Raw genomic sequence first — 27422 nt, 5'->3', positions numbered from 1 at the left:
ACATCCCCAAACATCCAATCTCTCCTTCAATGACATTCGGTCGCAGAAGTACACAGAACATATCCAACAAGGCTGGTTTCGACAACACCTTCCGGACTGGCTTGACCAATTGGATGTTCTATTCATTTTCAACTGTCTTTTTACCCAAGAGGCCAAAATCCCACATTGCCTTGCAACAGAAGGATTTATGGATTTATGCAATGCATTTCAACATCTGCCCTTCAATTTGTCCTGCATTTTGAATTACCAATGGGTCCAAAGCCAGTGGACGTGACTGGCAAATAAATATGTGAGGGCAGAATAACAATTTATTTTATACAATAAGTCATACCGTGGGACACATCAATTGAAAGGACATGGAAGAAGTTTCAAATCTGACTTTCCAAAGAAAGTGAACAAATAAGTTAAAATCACTGTAGTCTTACCAGACTGTAGGCAGCACCTGAGAGGCAAGGGAGAGGTTGAGAAGGTAATTATGGTATGGTAACCTCTTGTTTTGAACCCACACCAAGGGCATCATTAACAAACCAGCTATCCAGCCAATTGAGCTAACCAACCCCCTAGCTGAATGCATGCATGGAAAGGAAAAAAATGCAAGGCTCGGAGGCAAGAGGATTGCAGTTAATTGGATCTGCCACAAAGAGCCAACAGGGCCTCAATGGGATGAATGGCCTCCTCCGCACTGGTTTATTCCATGTTTTGGTGGAAAGATTCCAAGTACCTGCACTCTGATTGTAAGATGGAACCTGGCTCTGTATCCTGCTTGCTCTCAATCTATCTTGATGAAGTGTGAGGGAGAGGGGAATGGCAGGTGTCAAGATCATAGAGGTTGGGGGTGCTACCTTACAGGTCAGAAAAATATTTGTTTAAATAATTATCCCCATGAACGTGCTGTGTGCATCCCATGTGGACCCTTCAGTCTGTCGATTATCTTCTCTATGACCTCCCCCACGCCCAAGTTGGAAATATCTAAAAGTGTGTCTTTCCAATGTGTACTGAAACTTGCCATTTACCATCTTTGTAAGTGTTCAGGGTAAAAGGGGACCTTTCAAGGAGCTGTGAGGTTATGTTTGCCTGTTACAGCATTTGTAGGATGGGTAAGAGCTATCTTTGGTAGACCTCCTTCTGCAATGTGCCTATGCAAAGGAAGTTTGGAGAGGAATGCAGTGGTGTTTGTCCCGAGCAGCTCCATGGTCTGTTCCCCGGGATGCACACCAAGACAAATGTTGACTGCGCCTGGTGGATCATCAACTCGGTTAAAGATGCTCTTTGGTCTGCCTGAAACTTATTGGTCTTCCAGTTGAAGGAGTTGACTCTGACTAAGTGTTGCAGACTGGCACGTTCCAGGGTCCAGGACTATGCGCTGAGGGACGCGCTGAACCTTGGGGCAGCTGCCGGCAAGGCGCGGTAGGGAAAGACCACTGTGTAAGGTCCTTCTACTAAAGAACAATGAGGTTCCATTCAGTAATTGGGCCCCACTGACACCTCAGCTTAACATCAGGCAGTTGGATGGTTAACATAGAGAAGTGGGATCATCAACAACTTAATTTGCTCTCTGAAAGCAAAGACAGTATACATCTGAACGGCATCATCAACTGCACATGTATCAAAGATTTCTATGAATAAAGTATATTTTTGATATAAAATAAAGGTGTCTTTGGTATGTTTGGATAGAGTCGAACTCCAATAGTTGCTTGCTTTCTTGAAATGCTGCTGTACATAACCAAACTGACATATATATGAAGATATCTTTTATGAATAAAGTACATTTTTAAACAAACTGTTGTGTTTGCTGAAGGAATCTAACCTGTTCTGAGGAGTGTGTTCCTGAATAATCCCAGCTGCTGAGGAATGCAATCCCTCCTTGAGCTTCTGCTTCATGAGGCCTTTTTAGATTAGATTAGATTACTTATAGTGTGGAAACAGGCCCTTCGGCCCAACAAGTCCACACCGACCCGCCGAAGCGACAACCCACCCATACCCCTACATATACCCCTTACCTAACACTACGGGCAATTTAGCATGGCCAATTCACCTGACCCGCACATCTTTGGACTGTGGGAGGAAACCGGAGCACCCGGAGGAAACCCACGCAGACACGGGGAGAACGTGCAAACTCCACACAGTCAGTCGCCTGAGGCGGGAATTGAACCCAGGTCCCTGGCGCTGTGAGGCAGCAGTGCTAACCACTGTGCCACCGTGCCTTGAAGAAACGTATATTAAAAATAGCCTTATAGTAGTCATGTAAACCTGAATAACCCTGCACTGCTGTGTGTTAATATAAATATCTTCAAGATCAGTGAGTTTCAATACTAATACTTCTACTAAATAAAACTCTGGCCTGAAAATGAACAAATCTGCCACCACCATTAAGTCTCCCAGGCTATTTTATTGCACTTTTGATCTCCCTGTAAGCTTTCCTCTTTGCTTCTCTTAGAGCTGAAAGAGGGCCATTTGAACAACATTTTCTCATTTGGACTAAAGCTTAATGGAAAGGAGTGTTCATGAATTTGACCTTTTTTTCCCCCCTGCCCTACGCTCAACATTCTGGAGTACAAAAACAAAGAATATTATTCATTTGTATAGCACCATTCACAGGATTACAATCACCTTGCAGACAATGAGGAACTTCTAGAGTGCTTTCGTTCACAGGGTGAGGGCGTTGCTGGCTTTGCAGCATTTACTGTCCATCCCTAATTGCCCAGAGGGCAGTTAAAAATGAACCATGCTGCTGTGAGTCTGAAGTCACATGTAGGCCAGACCAGGAGAGGACCATAGAGTCTCTTGAGTGTGGAAACAGGCCCTTCAGCCCATCTTTGGATCATGGGAGGAAACCAGAGTACGCGTTGGAACCCCACACAGACATAGGGAGAATATGCAAATTCCACACAGTCACCCAAGGCTGGGATCGAACCCAGGTCCCTGTCACTGTGAGGCTGCAGTGCTAACCACTGAACCATCGTGCTACCCAATAAATGTTGCTTGTTTCCTTCCCCAAAGCGGATTAGTGAACCAGATGGAGTTTTTCTCCTGACAGTTGATTAATGGCAATCGCTAGATTTTTTATTCAGATTTTTCTTGATTATTGAATTCAAATTCCACCATGGGGATTCAAAATCGAGTTCCCAGAACATTATCTGGGTCTCAGGATTAACACTCCAGCGATAATATCACTAGGCCAATGCCTCCTTATTGTAATATCGGAAAAACGACATTCAATTTGAGTGCGAGATCTCACAAATGGTAATGTGACAATGACCAACTTTTCTCAAGACCTTGCTTGAGACGCAAATGTTGATCTTGACCAGGAAGAACTCCCTCTCTTTCTTCTTCAAGAAATATGGAATCTTTTAAGTCCACCTGAAAAGGTTTAAGGTGCAAGGGGAAAGATTCAACAGGATGGTAAGGGGGAACTTTTTCACACAGAGGGTGGTGTGTGTATGGAATAAGCTGCCAGAGGAAGTGGTGGAGGCTGGTACAATTTCTAAATTTAAAAGGCATCTGGATGGGTGTATGAATAGGAAGGGTTTGGAGGGATATAGGCCAAGTGCTGGCAAATGGGACTAGATTAATTTAGGATATCCGGTCGGCATGGACAAGTTGGACCAAAAGGATTTTTTCCGTGCTGCACAACTCAATGACTCAATGAAAGGATAGACAGGGTTTAGCATATCATCTGAAATATGGCACTTCTGACAGTACAGGGTTTTGAAGAGTCAGCTGAGATTGATATGCTTGATCCATAACTTTCTGATTGAAGGACAACTCTGCTACCAATTGACCCAGCCTAAGCTAAGGTTGACTTGGTGCGAGCATTAAGGAACCTGACATCTCAATGGACTAACAGAACCACTTCCATCGCCATGTAGCTTTAACAGAGAAATGAAGAAGAAAGGGTTTGAGTCAAATCCAGACCAGAAAGAGAAATAAAGGGGGGGGAGAGAAAGATTTGTGACAGAAAGAGAAATAAATTTAAGTTTGAAATCATTTTTAGATTCCCTACAGTGTGGAAACAGGCCATTTGGCTCAACAAGTCCACATCGACCCTCCAAAGAATAACCCACCGAGACCTATTCCCCCTACCCTACATTTACCCATGACAAATACACCTAACACTGTGGGCAAATTAGCACGTCCAATTCACCTGACCTGCACATCTTTAGACTGTGGGAGGAAACTGGAGCACCCAGAGGACACCCCCGCAGAACACGGGGAGAATGTGCAAACTCCACACAGTCACCTGAAGTGGGAATTGAATCCTTGTCCCTGGCTCTGTAAGGCAGCCGTGCTAACCCCCGTGCTGACAATAATTTGTCACTTTCTCTGGTGGTGAATCTGTGGAATTCTCTACTGCAGAGGGCTGTCAAGGCTGGGTCATTCAGTATATTCAAGGCTGAGAGAGACAGATTTTAAACAGGAAGGGAATCAAGGGTTCTGGGGGGAAGGCAGGAAAGTGCAGCTGAGTCAAATCCAGACCAGAAAGAGAAATAAAGGTGGGGGGGGGCGGGGGAGAGAAAGATTTGTGACAGAAAGAGAAATAAATTTAAGTTTGGAATCATTTTTACATTCCCTACAGTGTGGAACCAGGTCATTTGGTCTGACAAGTCCACATCGACCCTCCAAAGAGTAACCCACTAGACAGCTGATGTTTCAGGCATAACCCTCCATCAGGACTGGAAAGTGGGAAGGGACTGAGAAATAAATAGAGGAAGAGGTTGGGGTTGGGGAAAAAGTAGGTGGAATGGCAATTGGTTGATGCAGGTAGGAGATGAATGAGATTGGTCAGTGAGATGGGTGGAGTGGATAGGTGGGATGGAAGATGGACAGCTGAGATCAGGTCAAGGGGGGCAGGGTGGAGAAGAGTGCTAGACCTAGGATGAGGTGGGCGGTGCGGAAAGGGGAAAAAACAGGGGGCACAGTGGTTACCATTGCTGCCTCCCAGCGCCAGGGACCCGGGTTCAATTCCAGCCTCGGGGACTGTGTGGAGTTTGCATATTCTCCCCATGTCTGCGTGGGTTTCCTTCGGGTGCTCCAGTTTCCTCCCACAATCCAAAGATGTACAGGATAGGTGAATTGGTCATGCTAAATTGCCTGTAGTGTTAGGTGCACTAGTCAGAGGGGAATGGGTCTGGGTGGGTTACTCTTCGGAGGGTTGATGTGGACTTGTTGGGCCAAAGGGCCTGTTTCCACACTGTAGAAAATCTAATCTAATACAATCTGATGGACTGATTCAATGGCAGAACAGCTTTGATGGGCTGAATAACCTACTTCTGCTCCTATGTTTAGATTAGCTACAGTGTGGAAGTAGGCCCTTCAGCCCCACACATCCACACCAACCCTCCGAAGCGCAACCCACCCAGATCCATTTCCCTCTGACTAATGCACCTAACACTGTGGGCAACGTAGCATGACCAATTCACCCAACCCGCACATCTTTGGATTGTGGGAGGAAACTGGAGCATCCGGAGACATTGGGAACATGTGCAAACTCTGTACAGACAGTAACCTAAGGCTGGAATCAAACCCGGGTCCCTGGTGCTGTGAGGCAGCAGTGCTAACCATTGAACCACTATACCACCTATGTATTATGATTTTACCTGTAGGAATAAGACCCCACAGTTTAATTTCCTCTATTTCTGGGTCAGAGATGGTAATAGGCATTATTTAAGAATGATGACATTGTTAGAAAAGAGCGTTTTTTCTCTCTATACAAGTTCTACATAATTAGGAATTTTGTCTTTTAAGTGGAAAAACTTGAATTGACCTTGATCTTTTCAGAAAAGTTGAGGACGTTTAGCAGCAAGAATCCAAGAGTAATTTCAGAAAAGACTCCAAAATTATTCACTGATCTAAGAAGACTTAAGACTGAATAAAACATTGCTCTCCAAAAAGATACTAAATTTGAATGTGTTTTCATGCCATAGAAGACACGACACCTACATATGAAACATATCCAACTTCAGCTAAGGGATATGGCCAGATGGGAGTCATTTACAAAAAGACTTATTAGATTAGATTACTTACAGTGTGGAAACAGGCCCTTCAGCCCAACAAGTCCACACCGACCCGCCGAAGCGCAACCCACCCATACCCCTACATTTACCCCTTACCTAACACTACGGGCAATTTATCATGGCCAATTCACCTGACCTGCACATCTTTGGACTGTGTGAGGAAACTGGAGCATCCGGAGGAAACCCACTCAGACACGGGGAGAACGTGCAAACTCCGGACAGTCAGTCGCCTGAGTCGGGAATTGAACCCGGGTCTCAGGCACTGTGAGGCAGCAATTTTAAATCACTAACTTGACTTTCCGTGATGTGCTTAAGGGGCTACTAATGTATAAATCCAGCAGTGGTTTTTTCCATGTAAAAGATTGACCCAGGGCAAGCTAGTATTTATTTGAAACAAATAACACAGTGGTGTAACTCACCAGTGATTTCTGGAGATTCAAACTGCAAGCATCGTCCTTAATCCCCTGAATGTGCGAGATGATTTGTGACATCCATGGTAACATGTATCATTTACTCACCATTTTTCTTGTTGTTCAGCCAATTCAAACTTAATGCCATGAAATAAAAATACTTCATTCCTTTTCATACACTTCCCAACTCTTCCATGGATGAGTTAAACTGAAGGGTCTGTTTCCTTGCTGAACATCTCTCTGACTCTATGACTCTACAACTCATTGCTGTTTTTCTCATTTATGTTGTTCTTCGGCCCTTTGAACAAGGTATAGCACTTTTAAAGTCAAAGAGCGTGGTGCTGGAAAAGCACAGCCGGTCAGGCAGCACCTGAAGAGCAGGAGAATCGACATTTCAGCCATAATCTCTTCATCAGGAAGATTTCCAGCATCTGCACTGCTCACTTTCCCAATAGCTCCTATGGAGCCCAATACAGCCTAGCCGGGGGAGGTACGGCCTAATGGTATTAACACTCACTATTAATCCAGTAGAGAGTTGAGAGTTTGCTGCTGGAAAGGCACAATAGCTCAGGCAGCATCCAAAAAGCAGGAAAATCGACGTTTCAGGCCAGAGCTCTTCGTCAGGAATGCATTAATCTAGTACACCCTGGTAATATTCTGCGGGGGGGGGGGGGAGGCCTGGGTTCAAATCCTGCAATGGTAGAATTTGAATTCAATAAATATCTGGAATTAAGAATCTAATCGTTATGAATGAATTGTCAGGAAAGCTCATCAGGTTCACTCATGTCCTTTAGGGAAGAAACTGCCATCTTATCTGGTCTGGCCTACATGTGACTCCAGACCCACAGTAACATGGTTGACTGGATGGACAATAAATGTTTGCCTGGCCAGTGACACCCACATCCTTCAAATGAATTAAAAAAAACACTTTTTAATTTAACCTCTGCACTTCTTGAACTGCGGGCTAGATTATTGAATTTAAAAAAATCAATTTGCACAGTCCATCAACAGGGCTCTGACTCAGAGAAAACATCAGTGCTTTTGAAAGGTTCAAGTTGATCCTTGATGAATTGAGATCATCTCATCCTCGGTGCTGGAAATAACTATTAATGATTTAATCGGCTATTATCACCAGGATTCTAATTAAGTGGAAATGATGTGATTAATGAATCTTTTTTTGGTAGATTGCAACTCACAAATAACTCAACAAGCTCACTCAAAAGGACTTTCTCAACTGGAGTACTCCGCTCAAGTAGATGGGGATGGATTTTCCCAACTGAAGCCTCTGGCAGTGAGAATGGAAATTATTTTTAATTCATTCATTTAAACATGTTCAGGCACACCTCTGGGGCAGGTGGGATTTGAACCTAAATCTTCTGAACCAACGCCACTGCAGCAGAAGAGCCCTTGGCACTGGTGAGTATATAAATGGACGTTTACTGCATCATTGGAAACTGCTTGAAGAAGCACACAGAATAACAAGGGATAGGCTGTTCCAGAAACAGATATGACCACCCATTATGATGACAACAAGCCAAACATTTTTATTTGCCATGGTCTTCCAATAATGAGTAGACTTCTGGTGCACTGGACTCACCCTGGGCAGACTGATGACTGATGGTGTGGATAAAAGTGTATGATTTCCTTGCAAGGAATTGCTCTCCCTAACTGTCCAATATTCTCAACTTAACTGCTCCTCAGCATGACTTAATCACTCTCAAATATCCATTATTCTCTGTAATTACTCTTAAACATCTATTATCCCTGATTAAATCATTCCAACCTATTCATAATTCTCGCAAAATTAACTTGAAGTATTCACTATTTGTGACTTAATTACTCCATTGTTTTGTATTTAATCACTCCCAAGTATTCTCTGTGGAGAGAGAAAAATGGAGTTAACACTGCAAGCTTGTCACCTTCTTCAAAAATTAATCAATCTGATCTGTTCACTCTATTCCTGTCTCCATCGACGCTGTCAGATTGGCTGAACATTTCTAACAATCTTATTTTGGATCTTCGGCTTTGAAATGTTTTATTGATGTCACAGAATGGCCCTTGATTTTGAGCAAGGCAGCAGCGAGGTGATAATGTCATTGGGTTGGTCATTAACAAGTCTAAATCTACTCTTTGGAGGCATGGGTTCAAATCCCAAAACAGCAACTACAGAAACTTGATACAATTTGGAATTGAGGTTCTTGTGGGGCAGTGATAGTGTCCTTGCCTTTGAGCCAGGAGATACAGGTTCAAAATCCCAGGTGCTCCAGAGGTGTGCAATAACATCCCTGATTAGATTGATCCAGAAAAATCTTAAACTATCTGATCTTTGCAAGGAATAAATGGGGAAAATGTTAACTGGAAAATATGCAATAAATGGATGACCGCTTGGTAGTGTTCCTGCCTCTGGGCTAGGTGGCCTGGGTTCAAGTCCCACTTCCTCCAGAGTTTTATCATAACATCTCCAAAGAGGTTGATTAAAAATACAGAGATCTGGAATAGAAAGTTAGTCTTGGTAGCCATGACAACTATCATTGTTGTTAAGGCCCCATCTGGATCACTAATGCCCTTTAGGATCAGAAATCTACTGTCCTTACTTAGTGTAGCCTGCATGTGACTCCAAACCCATAACAATGTGATAAACTCTGAAGTGGTCCTAGCAAGCAACTGAGTTCAAGCACGCAAGCCAGCTTTCCATCCATTGACCCTCATCGCCAGTTCTTGTCGCAGCGGAAAGCCAGCTAACATCACCAAAGACTCTTCCCACCCTGCTTGTAATCTATTCTGTTCATCAGAGGATGCAAAAGCTTAAACATATGTACCAACAGATTCAAGAACAGCTTCTTCCCCGCTGTTATTAGATTTCTGAATGAGCCTCTCAGATTTCAAATCTAAAGCTGATCTTGCTTTTTGTACACCTTCTTTACAGCCGTAACTTTGCATCCCTTGCTCTGTTCAATTGCCCTATGTTCATTGCATCTTTATATGTTATGATCTTCCTGTACTGCACGCAAAACAAAACTTATCACTGTTCATAAGTACATGTGACAATAATAAAGCAAATCAAATCAATTTTTAAAATTATTTGTTGGTGCTCACAAATGGCTTCTTTCTGTGCCAAATACTTTCTATGTTTCTACTTTCAAATGTCCATTTCTCTTATTTTAATTATTTCCATTTGATATTATACTTTGTTATATCATGTTTGTTCTCCCATATTTTATTTCCACAATATCGTGTGTTCTGCAAGTAACCCCTGAAACTGTTACGATTTCAAACTGCTCCTCCATGCATTCCTTTGAAGGAAGTAATGACAAGGATGAGAATTTGTCCTGCTGTTGGATGCCATAACTACAAGGAGCACACTGGTTCAAGGAGAAGACCAAGCAAGACCTTAGTGCAATAAATAGGGATGGTCGATCAATGGGGGCATCCCAGCATCACTCAGATCCAGAGAGAGTCTCCATTGAAATATGAAAGATAGGCTAATGATTCTACTGAAATATCAAAGATGGACTGGAATCTCCATTGAAATATCAAACATCAGCTCACGCTCCCATTAAAATATCAATGGTAGACTAGAGTCTCCACTGAAATGTCAAAGGTAGACTAGAGTCTCCATTGAAATATCAAAAGTAGGCTAATGTCTCCATTGAAATATCAGACATGGACTACAGTCCCCAATGTAGATCAATGATTCCATTGAAACGGCAAAGTAGACTGTAGTCACCATTGAAATATCAAACATAAACTAATACTTCCATTGCAATGTCAATGATAGACAGGAAGCTCCATTGCAATATCAAAGTAGACTAGTGATTCCATTTAAATATCAAAGTGGACAGGAGTCTCCATTGAAAGATTTGGAGGATGGTGCAATGGGTATATGTTAAATATTAATATGCTGACACTTACCAGGCATTAACTCTATGAGGTCAGGTAGGCTTCCATCATCCACAAACTTTCTCTCAATTTATTCACTCTCCCTCTTCATGACTGTGCCTTGTACAGCAATGGTGGCTATGGATTTCTTTGCTGGTGCACACTTATGCTTGGTAAGGTACCACAGTGGTGTAGTGTTGCCTTCTGCAGATGACTGACCAGGACTTTTTTCTCATTCTTACCACTTGTTGTTGGCAAAAGTTGAAAGAATTTACAAATTGATGCTCACGTTGGCCTTTACTACTAAAGCTGTTTCTCAGAATAGCTACTTTAATCAATTTTCTATGTTAAGTGTGACATATGGGGAGCAGGTGGTGCACTGGTTTTGTCACTGGGCAAGTAAACCAGAGCCCTGGGCTAGTGCATAACAGATATGGATTCAATAAAATCTGGAATTAGCAAAAAATGAGAATGAGTCTAATAACAATTGTTGTAAAGACCTATATGGTTCACTCATGTCCTTCACAGAAGGTGATCTGCCATTTCTATCTTGTCTGGCCTCCATTGGACCCCAAAATCAAAAAAGTGTCTGACTCACAACTGCAATTTGAATTAGTCCTGGGAGCTAACCACATCCAGGGCAATTGGGGATGGTTAGCAAATACTGGCCTGGCTAGTGAAACTCACAAATCACATACGAATAATACAAAGATATCACTTAAGACTGAAGCTTTTAAGGAATAGGCAAAATAGGCCTTAAAGTCTTGATCAACATTCCCATTTGACTTTGGTTGATCTTCTGGACCATGTCCTGGCCAATTCCGAGATCCGGAAATTCCTCAAGTGACAAAAAACATCTATCCATAAAATCATGAGGGGCATGGATGGGATAAACAGACTTGGTCTTTTCCAGAACTAGGTTTAGGGTGAGAGGGGAAAGATATAAAAGGGACCTAAGGGGTAACGTTTTTAAACAGAGGGTGGTGTGTGTATGGAATGAGCTGCCAGGGGAAGTGGTGGAGCTGGTACAATTACAGCATTTATAAGGAATCTGGATGGGCACATGAATAAGAAGGGTTTAGAGGGATATGGACCAAATGCTGGCAAAGGGTATTAGATTAATTTAAGAGATCTGGTCAGCATGAACATGTTGGACCAAAAGATCTGTTTCTGTGTTGTACATCTCTATGACTCTGTTTAACAAGGAAGAATCCACAAATCTCTAAGGTCGGAATCTTAAAAGATCCTCAACTTTCTGAACAAAGATATTACTGCCTCCTCCCAGCTCAGTCCTAAATAATCAATCCCTCACACTCTGAACCCACATTGTTGAATAAATCACTTAGTACCTGAATGGGTCAAATCACCTCACAGGATAAGCTCTGTTTATCAAGACATAAAGGACTGTTTCTGGGAGGAGAGTTAGCAGCGTGTCCTGTCTACAGTTGTTGTCGTTCAGTTCTCTCTAAGTTGTTACCAGAATCTTTAAGTAGCAGTACTTGCTCTTAAATTGAGCCTGATGTCTCACAAGCAAGCACATGAAGGCAAATTGCACAGTCTGAGCTTCCTTCCACTGGAGTTTAGAAGCGTGAGAATGAATTAAAGTGTGTAAAATCCTGAATCGTTTTAACAAGGCATACATGGAAGGAATGTTTCCTCTTGTGGCTCAGTCCAACATAAATCGGGCTTTGATTTAAAATTACGGGTCACCCTTTCAGATCAGAGATGAGCCGTATGTTCCTCAGAAGGCATTGAGGCTGGCGTCATTGAATATTTTTAAGACAGAGTTGGAAAGATTCTTGTGAGGCAGGTATCATCCATGATCTAATTGAATGGCTGAACAAACTAGAAGGGCTGAGTGGTCTACATTTGGTCCTATTTCTTTTGCTGCTTTGTAGCTCAGATGGTATGGACAAGTTGGACAGAAGGGTCTGTTTCCATGTTGTACAACTCTATGACTCAATGTAATGTAAGCAGTGATTAAATAATATGGAACTAACTTATTCTGTTTATGAAGAGCAAGGATATGTTCTTTCAAAAACTTCACATGGGCATCTTTCCCTATTTAGTATGAGCACGGTGGCTCAGTGGTTAGCACTGCTGCCTCACAGTGCCAGGGACCCAGGTTCGATTCCAGCCTCTGCCGACAGTCTGTGTGGAGTTTGCACGTTCTCCCCATGTCTGCGTGGGTTTCCTCCACGTGCTCCAGTTTCCTCCCACAATCTAAAGATGTGCAAGCCAGGTGAATTGGCCATGCTTTTTTAACCAAAGTGTTAGGCGCATTAGTCAGGGATAAATGTAAGTTCGAGGAATGGGTCTGGGTGGGTTGCTCTTCGGAGGGTTGGTGTAGACATGTTGGGCTGAAGGGCCTGTTTCCATACTGAGGAGTATCTAATCTCAAAAAAGACAACGTAGACGCATACCAATGAGGCACCAAACCTACCCTTGGCATCCTGATGGTTCAGCTTAACAACTATGACATGATGAGAGAACCAATCAGGGTGGCCTGTAGATTCATTTAGCTGTATCAATATAAAACATATCTCCTTAGCACATTTGAATTATATGAAAAAGAGCTAAGGAGCAGCTCCAGTCTTTTAATCTTTCTCAGCACATATTCTCAGGCTGTGGGAGCATTCGCTACTTTCTCAGATTTTGTAGGTTTAAGACCATAAGACCATAAGACATAGGAGTGGAAGTAAGGCCATTCAGCCCATCGAGTCCACTCCGCCATTCAATCATGGCTGTCTCTCCTCTTCTGTTATTTAAACCATTGTCATCCCCATTCACTTCTGAATTTTCTCCTCAGCAGGTCAATCAGAAGATACCCATCTTCTGACCTTCATCTTGTTATGGACTTTCCCCCTTTATTCCCACTTTCCCAGACAGTGGACTACAAATGATTAATATCAGGCATGTTACAGATCTGGTGAAATGTCATCGCCTGAAGCATTAACTTTGTTTCACATTCCACAAAGGCTACAGGAGTTGCTGAGCGCAGTTACATTCATGAACAGCTAAAATATCATCAAATGTCTCTCTCAGTCTGCACCATCAATGAGTATGCAGATTAATCAATAATTCTAATGTCTGATTAATGACATTGTTAAAGCATATTAATATCATTCTCAGGGTTAAGTGTTAATATATATTAACTGCCTTTGACCACATGTGAATAGGGAACATAGGAACATAACATTAAGAACATTAGAATTTCAGAGGCATTTGGATGGGTATATGAATAGGAAGGGTTTGGAGGGATATGGGCCGGGTGCCTGTAGGTGGGACTAGATTGGGTTGGGATATCTGGTCGGTATGGACGGGTTGGACTGGAGGGTCTGTTTCCATGCTGTACATCTCTATATCTCTGTATTTTCCAACTAGGAGCAGGAGTAGGCCATCCGGCCCATCGAGCCTGCTCCGCCATTCAATAAGGTCATGGCTGATCTTTCATGGACTCAGCTTCACTTACCCGCCCTCTCACCATATCCCTTAATTCCTTTCCTGTTCAAAAATCCAGCTTTGTCCTAAAAACATTCAATGAGGTAGCCTCAACTGCTTCACTGGACAGGGGTTTCCATAGATTCACAACCCCTTTGGGTGAAGAAGTTCCTTTTCAATTCAGCCCTAAATCTGGTCCCTCCTATTTTGAGGTTTTGCCCCCTCCTTCTAGTTTCACCCACCAGTGGAAACAATCGCCCAGCTTCTATCTTATCGATTCCTTTCATAATGTTATATGTTTCTATAAGATTCCTCCTCATTCTTCTCAATTCCAATGAGTATAGTCCCAGTCTACTCAATCTCTCCTCTTGAGCCAATCCCCTCAACTCTGGAATCAACCGAGTGAACCTCCTCTACACCCCCTCCAGTGCCAGTACATCCTTTCTCAAGTAAGGAGATCAAAACTGTACATAGTACACCAGGTGTGGCCTCACCAACACCCAATAGAGCTGCAGCAAAACCTCCCTATTTTTTAAATTCCATCTTTCTGGCAATGAAAGACAATATTCCATTTGTCTTCTTAATTACCTGCTGCACCTGCAAACCAACTTTTTGTGATTCATGCACAAGGACACCCAAGTTGCTCTGCACATGCTGCAATTTTTCACCATGTAGTCCATTTTGCTGTTATTCCTCCCAAAATGGATGACCTCACACTTATTAACATTGTATGCCATCTGCGAGTCCCTTGCCCACTCACTTAACCTATTTATATCTCTCTGCAGACTTTCAGTGTCCTCTGCATACTTTGCTCAGCCACTCATAGAACATAGAACATAGAACATAGAAAAATACAGCGCAGTACAGGCCCTTCGGCCCTCAATGTTGCGCCGACTGAAGCCTACCTAACCTACACTAGCCCAATAACCTCCATATGCTTATCCAATGCCCGCTTAAATGACCATAAAGAGGGAGAGTCCACCACTGCTACTGGCAGGGCATTCCATGAACTCACAACCCGCTGAGTAAAGAATCTACCCTTAACATCTGTCCTATACCTATCACCCCTTAAGTTAAAGCTTTATCCCTAGTAACAGCTGACTCCATACGCGGAAAAAGGTTCTCACTGTCAACCCTATCTAAACCCCTAATCATCTTATACACCTCTATCAAATCTCCCCTAAACCTTCTTTTCTCCAATGAGAACAGCCCCATGTGCCTCAGCCTTTCCTCATAAGATCTTCCTACCATGCCAGGCAACATCCTGGTAAACCTTCTCTGCACTCGTTCCAATGCCTCCACATCCTTCCTATAATATGGCGACCAAAACTGCACACAATACTCCAGATGAGGCCGCACCAGAGTCTTATACAACTGCAACATGACCTCAGGACTCCGGAACTCAATTCCTCTACCAATAAAGCCCAGTACACTATATGCCTTCTTCACAGCACTATTTACCTGGGTGGCAACTTTCAGAGATCTGTGTACATGGACACCAAGATCCCTCTGCTCATCCACACTACCAAGTAGCCTACCATTAGCCCAGTAATCCATCTTCTTGTTACTCCTACCAAAGTGAATGACTTCACACTTAGCTACATTGAACTCCATTTGCCACCTTTCTGCCCAGCTCTGCAACTTATCTATATCCCGCTGTAACCTGCCACATCCTTCTTCGCTGTCCACAACTCCACCGACTTTCGTGCCATCCGCAAACTTGCTCACCCGGCTTTCAAGCCCCTCCTCTAGGTCATTTATAAAAATGACAAACAGCAATGGTCCCAAAACAGATCCTTGTGGAACACCGCTAGTAACTGCACTCCAAGATGAACCTATACCATCAACTACTACCCTCTGTCTCCTTCCAGCCAGCCAATTCCTAATCCAAACCTCTAATGCACCCTCAATGCCATACCTCCGTAGTTTTTGCATTAGCCTACCATGGGGTACCTTATCGAACGCCTTGCTAAAATCCATATACACCACATCTACTGCTTTACCCTCGTCCACTTCCTTGGTCACCTTCTCAAAGAACTCAATAAGGTTTGTGAGGCACGACCTGCCCTTCACAAAACCATGCTGACTATCCTTGATCACATTATTCCTATCCAGATGTTCATAAATCCTATCCCTTACAATTCTCTCTAAGACTTTGCTCACAACAGAAGTGAGACTCCCTGGCCTATAGTTACTCGGGCTATCCCTACTCCCCTTCTTGAACAAGGGGACCACATTCGCTATCCTCGTAGACAATGACGACATAAAAATCAAGGCCAATGGCTCCGCTATCTCCTCCCTAGCTTCCCAGAGGATCCTAGGATAAATGCCATCAGGCCCAGGGGACTTATCTATTTTCATCCTTTCCAGTATTCCCCAGACCTCTTCCCTACATACCTCAAGGTCATCCATTCTAATCACTCGTGACTCAATATTCACATTAGCAACAGTGTCCTGTTCCTGAGTGAATACTGACGAAAAGTATTGATTTAGTGTCTCTCCAATCTCCTCCGCCTCCACGCACAACTTCCCACTACTATCCTTGACTGGACCGATACCTACCCTAGTCATCCTTTTATTCCTGACATACCTATAGAAAGCCTTTGGGTTTTCCCTAATCCTACCAACTAAGGACTTTTCATGTCCCCTTCTCGCTGCTCTTAGCTCGCTCTTTAGATCCTTCCTGGCTACCTTATAACTCTCAATCGCCCCAACTGAACCTTTACGCCTCATCTTTACATAGGCCGCCCTCTTTCCTTTCACAAGGGATTCCAATTCCTTATTAAACCACGGCTCCCTCACAAGACCCTTTACTCCCTGCCTGACTGGTACATACTTATCAAGGACACGCATTAGCTGTTCCTTGAACAATGTCCACATATCATTTGTGTTCTTCCCTTGATAAGATATTTTTCCAATCCACGCATCCTAAGTCATGCCTCACTGCATCATAATTTCCCTGCCCCCAGCTATAACTCTTGCCCTGCAGTGCACACTTATCCCTCTCCATCACTAGAGTAAAAGTCACCGAGTTGTGGTCACTGTCCCCGAAGTGCTCACCTACCTCCAAGTCTAACACCTGGCCTGGTTCACTACCTAGAACCAAATCCAGTATAGCCTCACCTCTTGTTGGCCTGTCCACATATTGTGTCAGGAAACCCTCCTGTACACATTGGACAAACACCGACCCATCTAACGAACTCGAGCTATAGCTTTCCCAGTCAATATCTGGGAAGTTAAAGTCCTCCATAACAACCACCCTGCTACTTTCACTCTTCTCCTGAATCATCCTCGCAATACATTCCTCTACTTCTCTCGGACTATTAGGAGGCCTGTAGAAAACTCCTAACAGGGTAACCTCACCTTTCCTATTTCTAACCTCAGCCCAAACTACCTCAGATGGCAAGTCTTCCTCCACCGTCCTTTCCACCGCTGTAATACTACTTTCCACCGCTGTAATACTCATCTTCATGTCATCTGCGAACATTGACTCGCTACACTTCATCCCCAACTCTAAATCATCTCTGTAAATTGTAAACCATGGCAGTCCCAACACTGATATAAGGGATTTGAGACCCCAGTTCAAGTCCCACCTGCTCCTGAGGTGCGCAATAACATTCCTGAACAGGTTAGATTAGTTGGTGTGGAAACAGACCCTTCGGCCCAACAAGTCCACACCAACCCGCCGAAGCGCAACCCACCCAGACTCATTCCTCTACATTTACCCCTTCACCTAACACTACAGGCAATTTAGCACGGCCAATTCACCTGACCTGCACGTTTTTGGACTGTGGGAGGAAACCAGAGCACCCGGAGGAAACTCACGCAGACACAGGGAGAATGTGCAAACTCCACACAGGCAATCGCTTGAGGCGGGAATTGAACCCGGGTCTCTGGCGCTGTGAGGCAGCAGGGCTAACCACTGTGCCTCCGTGCTGCAAATTCGCAAATATTAGAGCTATAAGACTGTGAAAGTCAATAAACATTCTTCATCAAGAAAAGCCTTTGTTTCCAACTCATCAGTCGGATTGGTGTCAACAACAAATATTTCAACTGCAAGTTCACTATTTTTTTGTCCTCTTTATGGGGCAGAAACAAGTCACATTGACATTCCTGCCTTGCCAAAAAAAACTTCCTCAATTCACTTAGCACTTTTCATGACCTCAAAAAGTCCAACAGAACTTTACAGCCAATTATTTACTTTTTATGTGAGATCAGCACAGAGAAAGGCTGCCAGTTTGTACCCAGTGTGAAAAGGTTCTTGTCTTGTTTTCACTTCATGTTATTATTGGGTATTTGGTAAAGATTATTTCTGAGCAGTAATGTCTTTCATGGCAAATATAATAGATGCGGAAAGAAAGTGGTTCTTAAGGGTTGGAATAAGTGGATAAATGCTGTACATCAAGACTTTTCAATACCAATCCTTTCTCCTCTCAGTTCCGTTGCCATTTGTAACAGGAAGTGTAACTAGTGTTTGTTCTACCTCTGTTGATTTCGGAACATGTCCTTGATTTCTTTTTAAAAACCTTGCATTTCTTTTTTGCACCTTTCACAAGAAACGCAGCTTACATCCAATGGGTACATTGCAATTTAGTCGCCATCAAAATGCAGGAAATACAGCAGCTAAGTTGTGCGCAACAAGCTCCCACAATGCAAAGCAAAGTTGACATTTCGCACGCTTGCCTTCATTGCTCAGGCCTTTGAGTACAGGAGCTGGGACGTCATGTTGAGGTTGTACAGGACGTTGATGAGGCCTCTTCTGGAGTATTGTGTGGAGTTTTGGTCGCCCTGTTATAGGAAGGATATTATTAAGCTGGAGAGGGTTGAGAAGAGATTTACCAGAATGTTGCAAAGAAAGAACGGTTTGCGATATAAGAAGAGGCTGGAAAGGCTGGGGCTTTTTTCACTGGAGCACAAGAGATTGAGAGGCGACCTTACAGAGGTTTATGAAATCAAGAGGGTTATAGAAAAGGTGAATAGCAAGTGTCGTTTCCCTAGGGTGGGGGATTTCAAGACTAGGGAAAACATTTTTAAGGTGTGAGGAGAAAGGTTTAAAAAGGACGTGAAGGAAAACTTTTTTTACACAGAGGGTGGTTTGTGTGTGGAATGAACTTCCAAAGGATGTGAAGGATGTAGAACGTAGAACATTACAGCGCAGTACAGGCCCTTCAGCCCTCGATGTTGCACCAGCCTGTGAAACCAATCTAACCGACACTATTCCATTCTCATCCATATGTCTATCCAATGACCATTTATATGTCCTTACAGTTAGCAAATCTACAACTGTTACAGTGCGTTCCATGCCCCTACTACTCTCTGAGTAAAGAAACTATCCCTGACATCTGTCCCATATCTATGACCCCTCAATTTGAAACTATGCCCTCCCGTGCTGGCCAGCACCATCCGAGGGAAAAAGGCTCTCCCTCTCCACCCTATCTAACCCTCTGATTATCTTATGTGTCTCAATTAAGTCACCTCTCAACCTCTTCTCTCTGATGAAAACTGCCTCAAGTCCCTCATAAGACCCTCTCTCCATACCAAGCAACATCCTAATAAATCTCCTCTGAACCCTTTCCAAAACTTTTACATCCTTCCTATAATGCAGTGACTAGAGCTGTACACAATACAACAAGTGCGGCTGCACCAGAGTTTAGTACAGCTGCAGCATGACCTCATGGTTCCGAAACTCGATCCCTCTACTAATCAAAGCTAATGCACCATATGCCTTCTCAACAACCCTATCAACCTAGGTGGCAACTTTCAAGGATCTATGTAGCTGGACACTGACATCTCTCTGCTCATCTACACAATCAAAAATCATACCATTTGCCCAGTTCTCTGCATTCCTGTTACTCCCACTTTTCTGCGTTAAACTCTATTTGCCACCTCTCCAACCAGCTCTGCAGCTTGTCTATATCCCTCTGTGCTGAAGATGTGTTGCTGGAAAAGCGCAGCAGATCAGGCAGCATCCAAGGAACAGGAGATTCGACGTTTCGGGCATAAGCCCTTCTTCAGGAATCCTGAAGAAGGGCTCATGCCCGAAACGTCGAATCTCCTGTTCCTTGGATGCTGCCTGACCTGCTGCGCTTTTCCAGCAACATATTTTCAGCTCTGATCTCCAGCATCTGCAGTCCTCACTTTCTCCTCCTAATATCCCTCTGTAACCTGTAGGTGAAGTTACAATGTTGAAAGGGCATTTGGATAACTACATGAATAAGAAATGTTTGGAGGAATATGGACCAAGCGCAGGCAAGTGGAGCTAGTTTAGTTTGAGTTTATGATCAACATGGACTGGTTGGACCGAAGGGTCTGTATCTGAGCTGTATGACCAAAATGATCACTTTTGCGGCTTTTGCTTGAAGGATAAGTGTCAATCAGCAGATAGTTCTCCTCCAAGTTAGTGCCACAGGATCTTTCCTGTCAAGGTGAAGGTACAGTCAAGGCTCATATTTGAGCTTAACATACAAGAGACAGCTTATCTGACAGTGCAGGAATTCCTTAGTACCGTGCTGAAGTATTAGCCAATATTTCTGGCCTCAAAGTCATGGAGGGAATCTGAAGCCCATAAGCTTCTGTCTCAGAAACAATGGATGGCACGCAAACCTTTGCTGTGGGTTCTCTCTGTCCCTCCACCCACTCCCCATCCACTGCCCATTCCCCCACCCATCACCCCGCCAAACCAATGACACCCAAGGCAGCAAACAAAGCAGATCAGAATCTGCACACTGGAAAAGAGTATTGTTTCCCTTAAAAATATTTCATGACTCTGCTTCCATTGTATTTTCAGGAAGACGCTCTAAAGACTCACAACGCTGAGAGAAAAATGTATGTTTCATCTCTGTTTCAAATGGGTAGCCTTTAATTTTTAAACAATCACCCCTAGATATAGAGTCATAGAATCATCCAGCACAGAAACAGACCCTTCGGTCCAACCAGTCCATGCCGACCATAATCCCAAACTAAACTAGTCCCACCTGTCTGCGCTTGGCCCACATCCCTCCAAACATTTCTTATCCATGTACTTATCCAAATATCTTTTAAACATTGTAGCTGTATCTGCATCCTTCACTTCCTCTGGAGGTTCATTCCACACATGAACCACACTCTGTGTAAAAAAGTTGCCCCTCATGTATTTTTAAAATCCTTCTCCTCTAACCTTAAAAATATGCACCTAGTCTTGAAACCCCCACCCTAGGGAGAAGTCACCCACCATTCTCCTTATCCATGCTCCTCATGATTTTATAAATCTCTATAAGGTCACCCCTCAACCTCTTTGGCTCCAGTGAACAAAGCCTCATTCTCAATTCTACATTCTCCCATGAAAGGATGTATCTTCTACACATCTACCCTGTTAAAACCCCTCAGGCCAGTGTTGTTATTTTAACTTTTATAGAAGTTCATTCCACACACAAACCACCCTCTGTGTAAAAAAAAGTTTCCCTCATGTCCTTTTTAAACCTTTCTCCTCGCACCTTAAAAATGTTTTCCCTAGTTTTGAAATCCCCCACCCTAGGGAAAAGACACTTGCTATTCACTTTCTCTATAACCCTCTTGATTTCATAAACCTCTATAAGGTCGCCTCTCAACCTCTTGTGCTCCAGTGGAAAAAGCCCCAGCCTTTCCAGCCTCTCCTTATAACGCAAACCGTTCTTTCTTTGCAACATTCTGGTAAATCTCTTCTCTTGTTATGGATACCCTGATCAATAACAATGTGGTCCTGTCTCTTTAACAATGGGCTCCCTCTCCCGCCACAATTTCAGAAAGCTGTCAAAATAAATTAATTTTCACTGGAACCCTACTCATACAATATTGACAATCTCAAGGCTTCTGGTGTACAATTAGAGTTCTAAACTCTGGTTTATTCACTAAATAATTAATAATCTTCAAAATGAGCACTGGCTGCAAAACACCTGTCAGGAACTTTTCAGGAGGGTGAAGACTTGCCTTTTATTTTATAGAATCATACAGTAATACAGCACGGAAACAGACCCTTCGGCCCAACCAGTCCACGCTAACTATAATCCCGAACTAAACTAGTCCCACCCACTTGCTCCTGGCCCATATCCCGCAAACATTTCTTTTTCATGTACTTATTATTAATGTCTTTTAAAGGTTATAACTGTACCTACATCCATCACTTCCTCTAGAAGTCCATTCCACACACGAACCACCCTCATGTCTTCTTGAATTTTTCTCCTCGCACCTTAAAAATGTGCCTCCTCACCTTGAAAGCCCCAACCCTAGGGAAGAGAACCTGCCATTGACCTTATCTCTACCCCTCATGTTTTATAAATCTTCACAAAGTCGCCTCTCAACCTCTTACGCTCCAGTGTAAAAAGTCCCAGCCTATCCAGCCTCTCCTTAACCCTCCATTCCTGGCAACATGCTGGTAAATCTCTCCTGAACCATCGCCAACTAAATAATATCCTTCCTATAACGGAAAATGATGAGGAAGTTGGAAAAACCAGTCCGATATGTTTGTCAGAGAATGATTTGATCTCTTGAGATTTGGAGATTGCCACAGGAAGACGTGCTTTCATCGATTGATGGACAACACATTAAGAATGACTTGGATCATGTGTTTTATTGTCTCCCTTGTTTTATCAGCATTGCCTTGTACAGGAATATCAATAAGACATAAGTCAGGAGTGTGATAGAATACTCTCGACTCGCCTTGACAAGTGTAGTTTCAACAACACTCAAGAGGATCCCTACCACCCATATAAAGACAGCCTGCTAGATGACGTCCCTTTCCCAACCTTCTGACAACCAAGGAACAAGAGTACACCACTCAGCCCTTCTAACCCGTTCCACACACAAACACTCTGTAAAATTTACCCCTCATGTCATTTTTTAATATTTCTCCTCATACCTTAAAAATATGTCCTCGAGTCTTGATTTCCCCCAATCTGGAGAAAAGATATTCCACCCATTGGAGAAGACATCTGCCATTCACCTTATCTATAGACTTCATGATTTTATAAACATCTACAAAGTCACCCCTCAAACTCCTATGCTCAGGTAAGCTCATGGCTGATCCAATTTTAACCTCAAATGTACATTCCTGCATATCCCCGATAATCTTACATTTCCTCCGTCTCCAAGAATCTATCTACCTATGCCTTCAACATTCACTCTCTCCACCACTGATGACAGCAGTGCATATCATCTACAAGGTGAACAGAATTGAATTGAATTTATTGTCACGTGTACTGAGGCAGAGTGAAAAGCTTTGTCTTGCGAGCAATACAGGCCGATCACAGAGTTAAGTAGCATAGATAAGTAAATAGGTAAACAGCAGCAAAAACAAAAACACAGGGACAGAGAATGTTAAGAGTTTGTGAGTCCATTCAGTATTCTAACAACAATAGGGTAGAAACTGTTACAAAACCGGCTGGGGTGTGTGTGTGTGTGTGCGTGTGTGTGTGTTTCAGGCTTCTGTACCTTCTCCCCAATGGCAGAGGTTGTAGAAAAACATTGCCAGAGTGGGATGGATCTTTGAGAATGCTGGCGGCCTTTCCTTAACAGCGGGCCTAGTAGATGGATTCTATAGATGGGAGGTTGGCCTTTGTTCTTGTTCGGGCTGAGTTCACCACTCTCTGTAACCATCTCCGATTTTGAATGGTACAGTTGCCATACCAGGCAGTGGTACATCCAGACAGAATGCTCTTGATGGCGCATCAATAAAAGTTGTCAAGGGTGTTCGCCGTCACGCCAAATTCCCTCAGCTGCAAGAAGAAGCAGAAGAGATGCTGTTGGGACTTTGCAGAGTAGAAATTCAAGGAATTTCCTTCAACAGCACCTTTCAAATCAACAGACAGTTCCATCTAGAAGGATAATGGCAGCAGACACATGTAAGCGCATTCATCTGCATGTTCCCCTCAAAGCCACACACCATCCTGACCTGGAAATATCTTGCTGCTACTTCAATGTCACTGGGTCATAACCTTGGAACCTCCGCTCCAACAGCACTGTCAGTGTGCCTGACAGAGCGACAAAGATGGTCAACAAATGCAGACCTCAACAAGGGGTGCACATCCCAGTAAAACAAAGGAAAACACCTTTAAAACCTTGACCCTCCCATTTCAGACAGCTGCCAACTCTATTTGACCGTATTCCTGGGAATGCGATCATGCGGCCCCCCCATCTCAAACAGCCAAAGAGATTTTTCTCCATCCCCAAGTGTTTCGTAGTTGCAAACATTCAAGGGGGAAACACCGTTGATTTTTCTCCCCATGTCCATTTAATTCCCAGATGCTGCTGGCCGCAGTGATCTGTAGATCTCTCTTAAATTCCTGGAGATTCCGAGACAATCCTGGACGTCTGGCAAATTTACAACTTCACTGAGTCTGATTTCCAGCTCTGTGCTTCGAGGGTACGAGGCAGAATTGCTTCTCCCTCCAAACGGGGCGGGAAATAACTGATTTGTTTGCCTGTTCAGAGGATTAGATGACAGTCAACAGCTCCTTTCAACTGGAGCTCAAATATGGAAGGAGATCACCTCACTGGGAGATGTTGGCTGACTGAGTATCTGTAGCTGTCCCCATGAATACAGGGGGAATATAATGCATTTAATATTGAAAGTAAATGGTTGGGACTGTTAACCTCGTCCAATCAGGGAGACCTGGCTGACAGATATAAACATGGATTTATGTTAGAGCCCGTGTGTCCTTGGAGAAGGAGCACGTGGTGTCCACCAACACCCTGGAGTTGTTCAGGGAGAGGTGGGCGCCGCAGGGAGTGGAGTGTATTATTTCCCCCTCCAACTCTATTTTGATTTAGTCCCTGCACTCCCCTTCACTGTTTGATCACACAGCATTGCCCTTTGATGTGAAGGGCACTGCTTGTCACTGGCCACTCGGGTGTTTTCCTACTTTTCCTGGTGGTGGAAATTGAATAAAGATTTGTACACCTTGTGTCTCTCACTGTGTCTCACACCTGCACACACACACTCCATGGGTGCTGGGGATAAAAATAATAAGCACTACCGCAGTTAGGCGGTAGTGTGAAAAAAAATGGATTTATGTTAGAGCCCAGGTGTCCTTGGAGAAGGAGCACGCGGTGTCCACCAACACCCTGGAGTTGTTCAGGGAGAGGTGGGCGCCGCAGGGAGTGGAGTGTATTATTTCCCCCTCCAACTCTATTTTGATTTAGTCCCTGCACTCCCCTTCACTGTTTGATCACACAGCATTGCCCTTTGATGTGAAGGGCACTGCTTGTCACTGGCCACTCGGGTGTTTTCCTACTTTTCCTGGTGGTGGAAATTGAATAAAGATTTGTACACCTTGTGTCTCTCACTGTGTCTCACACCTGCACACACACACTCCATGGGTGCTGGGGATAAAAATAATAAGCACTACCGCAGTTAGGCGGTAGTGTGAAAAAAAATGGATTTATGTTAGAGCCCAGGTGTCCTTGGAGAAGGAGCACGCGGTGTCCACCAACACCCTGGAGTTGTTCAGGGAGAGGTGGGCGCCGCAGGGAGTGGAGTGTATTATTTCCCCCTCCAACTCTATTTTGATTTAGTCCCTGCACTCCTCTTCACTGTTTGATCACACAGCATTGCCCTTTGATGTGAAGGGCACTGCTTGTCACTGGCCACTTGGGTGTTTCTTTTCTTCCTGGTGGTGGAAATTGGATAAAGATTTGTTCACTTTGTGTCTCTCACTGTGTCTCACACCTACACACATATACACCATGGGTGCTGGGAAAAAAATAAGCACTACTGCAGTTAGGCGGGAGTGTGGGGGTAAAGAAAGGGGAGAAAAAAAAATAAACTGGAGTGTCAGAGGTTCTGCTTACTCTGAGAAAAAAAAATAAAAAAAAATAAATGAACAGGAATGTTGATCACACAGCATTGCCCTTTGTGTGAAGGGCACTGCTTGTCACTGGCCACTCAAGAGTTTTCTTTATTCGGTTTCCACCACCAGGAAGAAATATTTGTGCACCTTGTGTCTCTCACTGTATCTCACACCTGCACGCACACACACAACATGGGTGCTGGGGAAAAAATAAGCACTACCGCAGTTAGGCGGGAGTGTGGGGGAAATGAGAAAAAAAAGAGAAAAAAAATAAAAATAAACAGGAGAGTCAGGGGTTCTGTTCACTCTGAGAGCTGGCTCTGAGGGAGCGGGATCAGAGTCAAGGACTCTCCACATATAAATGAAGGATGACTTGGTGACAGGATTCTGGCCTCTCTGGAGTTATTTCAAGTTATGTGAAGGACACTTAAACGAAGGGTGATTTGGTAATGGGATACCGACCTCTGTGGAGTTCTTTCAATTCCGATTGAAGCATTGACCTTATTGTTTGCTAGCTTTTCATCAGAATTGGGACTTTGCAACAGCACATATCGAAATTGAGTTACCAGAGATATCTGTAATTCAACTAATTTACCTATGTAAGCAAGCCCCAATTAAATCAACCCTTTCATGTTATCCCTAACTGGATCATAATATACCAATTTAAGCTCCAATAAACAGGAAATTTTATTTGGGTTACAGATGAAAGTCAATTTTTAATGAACATAATTTACATATCTAAATTAGATCTAATTAGCATTTCTACTCATCTGTTATCACAATGATGCAAGAAATGTTTGCTTCGAGAGGCAAATTACATTGTGCAGATCAATTTGAAGAAAAAATATCTTTCACAAAGTGTCGCTATGGACATAGGTTAGAAAATGGAAAGTCCGTTAAACTCATACACCCAGAGGATCTTACAAATGTAAGGGATGCGATTGGAATTTTGAAAGAATGGCCACATTACATTTTCACTAAGTCAGGGTTTTTTTTGGTTCCAGCAAGGATCATGCATGAGTCTATTCGGATTATCATATCTTGCTGCGCTTACACAGGGCACTGGGGAAGCTACACCTGCGATGGTGTGTGCAGTTTGGTATCCATATCTGAGGAAAGGTGTTCGTGCTATCGAAGGAGTGTTTACCAGGCTAATTCCTGAGATGGAAGGATTGACCTATGAGGACAGCTTGAGTCAGTTCAGATTGTATTCAATTGAAGGATAATGAAGGATCTCAAAGAAACTTAAGCAATACGAGACAGGATAGATGGAGGATGGATGTTGCTGATGGTGGGGAGTCTAGAACCAGCAGTCAGGATGAGGGATAAACCTTTTTGGAACCGAGATGAGGAGAAATTTCTTCACCCAGCGAGTAGTGAGGCTGTGGAATCCAGCACCCACAGAAAGTGGTTGACAAAACATTATGTGTGCTTTCAAGAAAGAGATGGGAAATAACTCTTATGGCTAAAGAGTTCAAGGGATATGCGGGGAGGGCAGGATTTGGAATGATCATGTTGCATTGCAGATCAGGCTTGAGGAGCCAAATGGCCTACTCCTATCTTCGACCTTTCTATATTATGTTACTGTTCTCAGAGGGTTACTTTGGATAGTGGATAAATCTAAAAGATGGGCCCTTTTTGTGTGCAGTACTCCCTGATAACACGACACCTTGTCCAATTCTCATACAGCTAGAATCCATGGCTTTTGAATTATAATGTAATATGAAAGATTTGGGCCAATCCAGTGTTGACAATGAGAGAGAACCACTCCAAAAGATGATTAATTCTTCTTTGATGCAATACGTATTTTCCATTCCTCCAGCTAAAACGATATTGAATCTTTCAATCAGGCTTCCTGACTTTTTACGTTGCTATGA

The sequence above is a fragment of the Hemiscyllium ocellatum genome, chromosome 33, assembly GCF_020745735.1.
Source record: "Hemiscyllium ocellatum isolate sHemOce1 chromosome 33, sHemOce1.pat.X.cur, whole genome shotgun sequence".
Lineage (NCBI taxonomy): Eukaryota > Metazoa > Chordata > Chondrichthyes > Orectolobiformes > Hemiscylliidae > Hemiscyllium > Hemiscyllium ocellatum.
Note: the sequence above shows the minus strand (reverse complement) of the source record.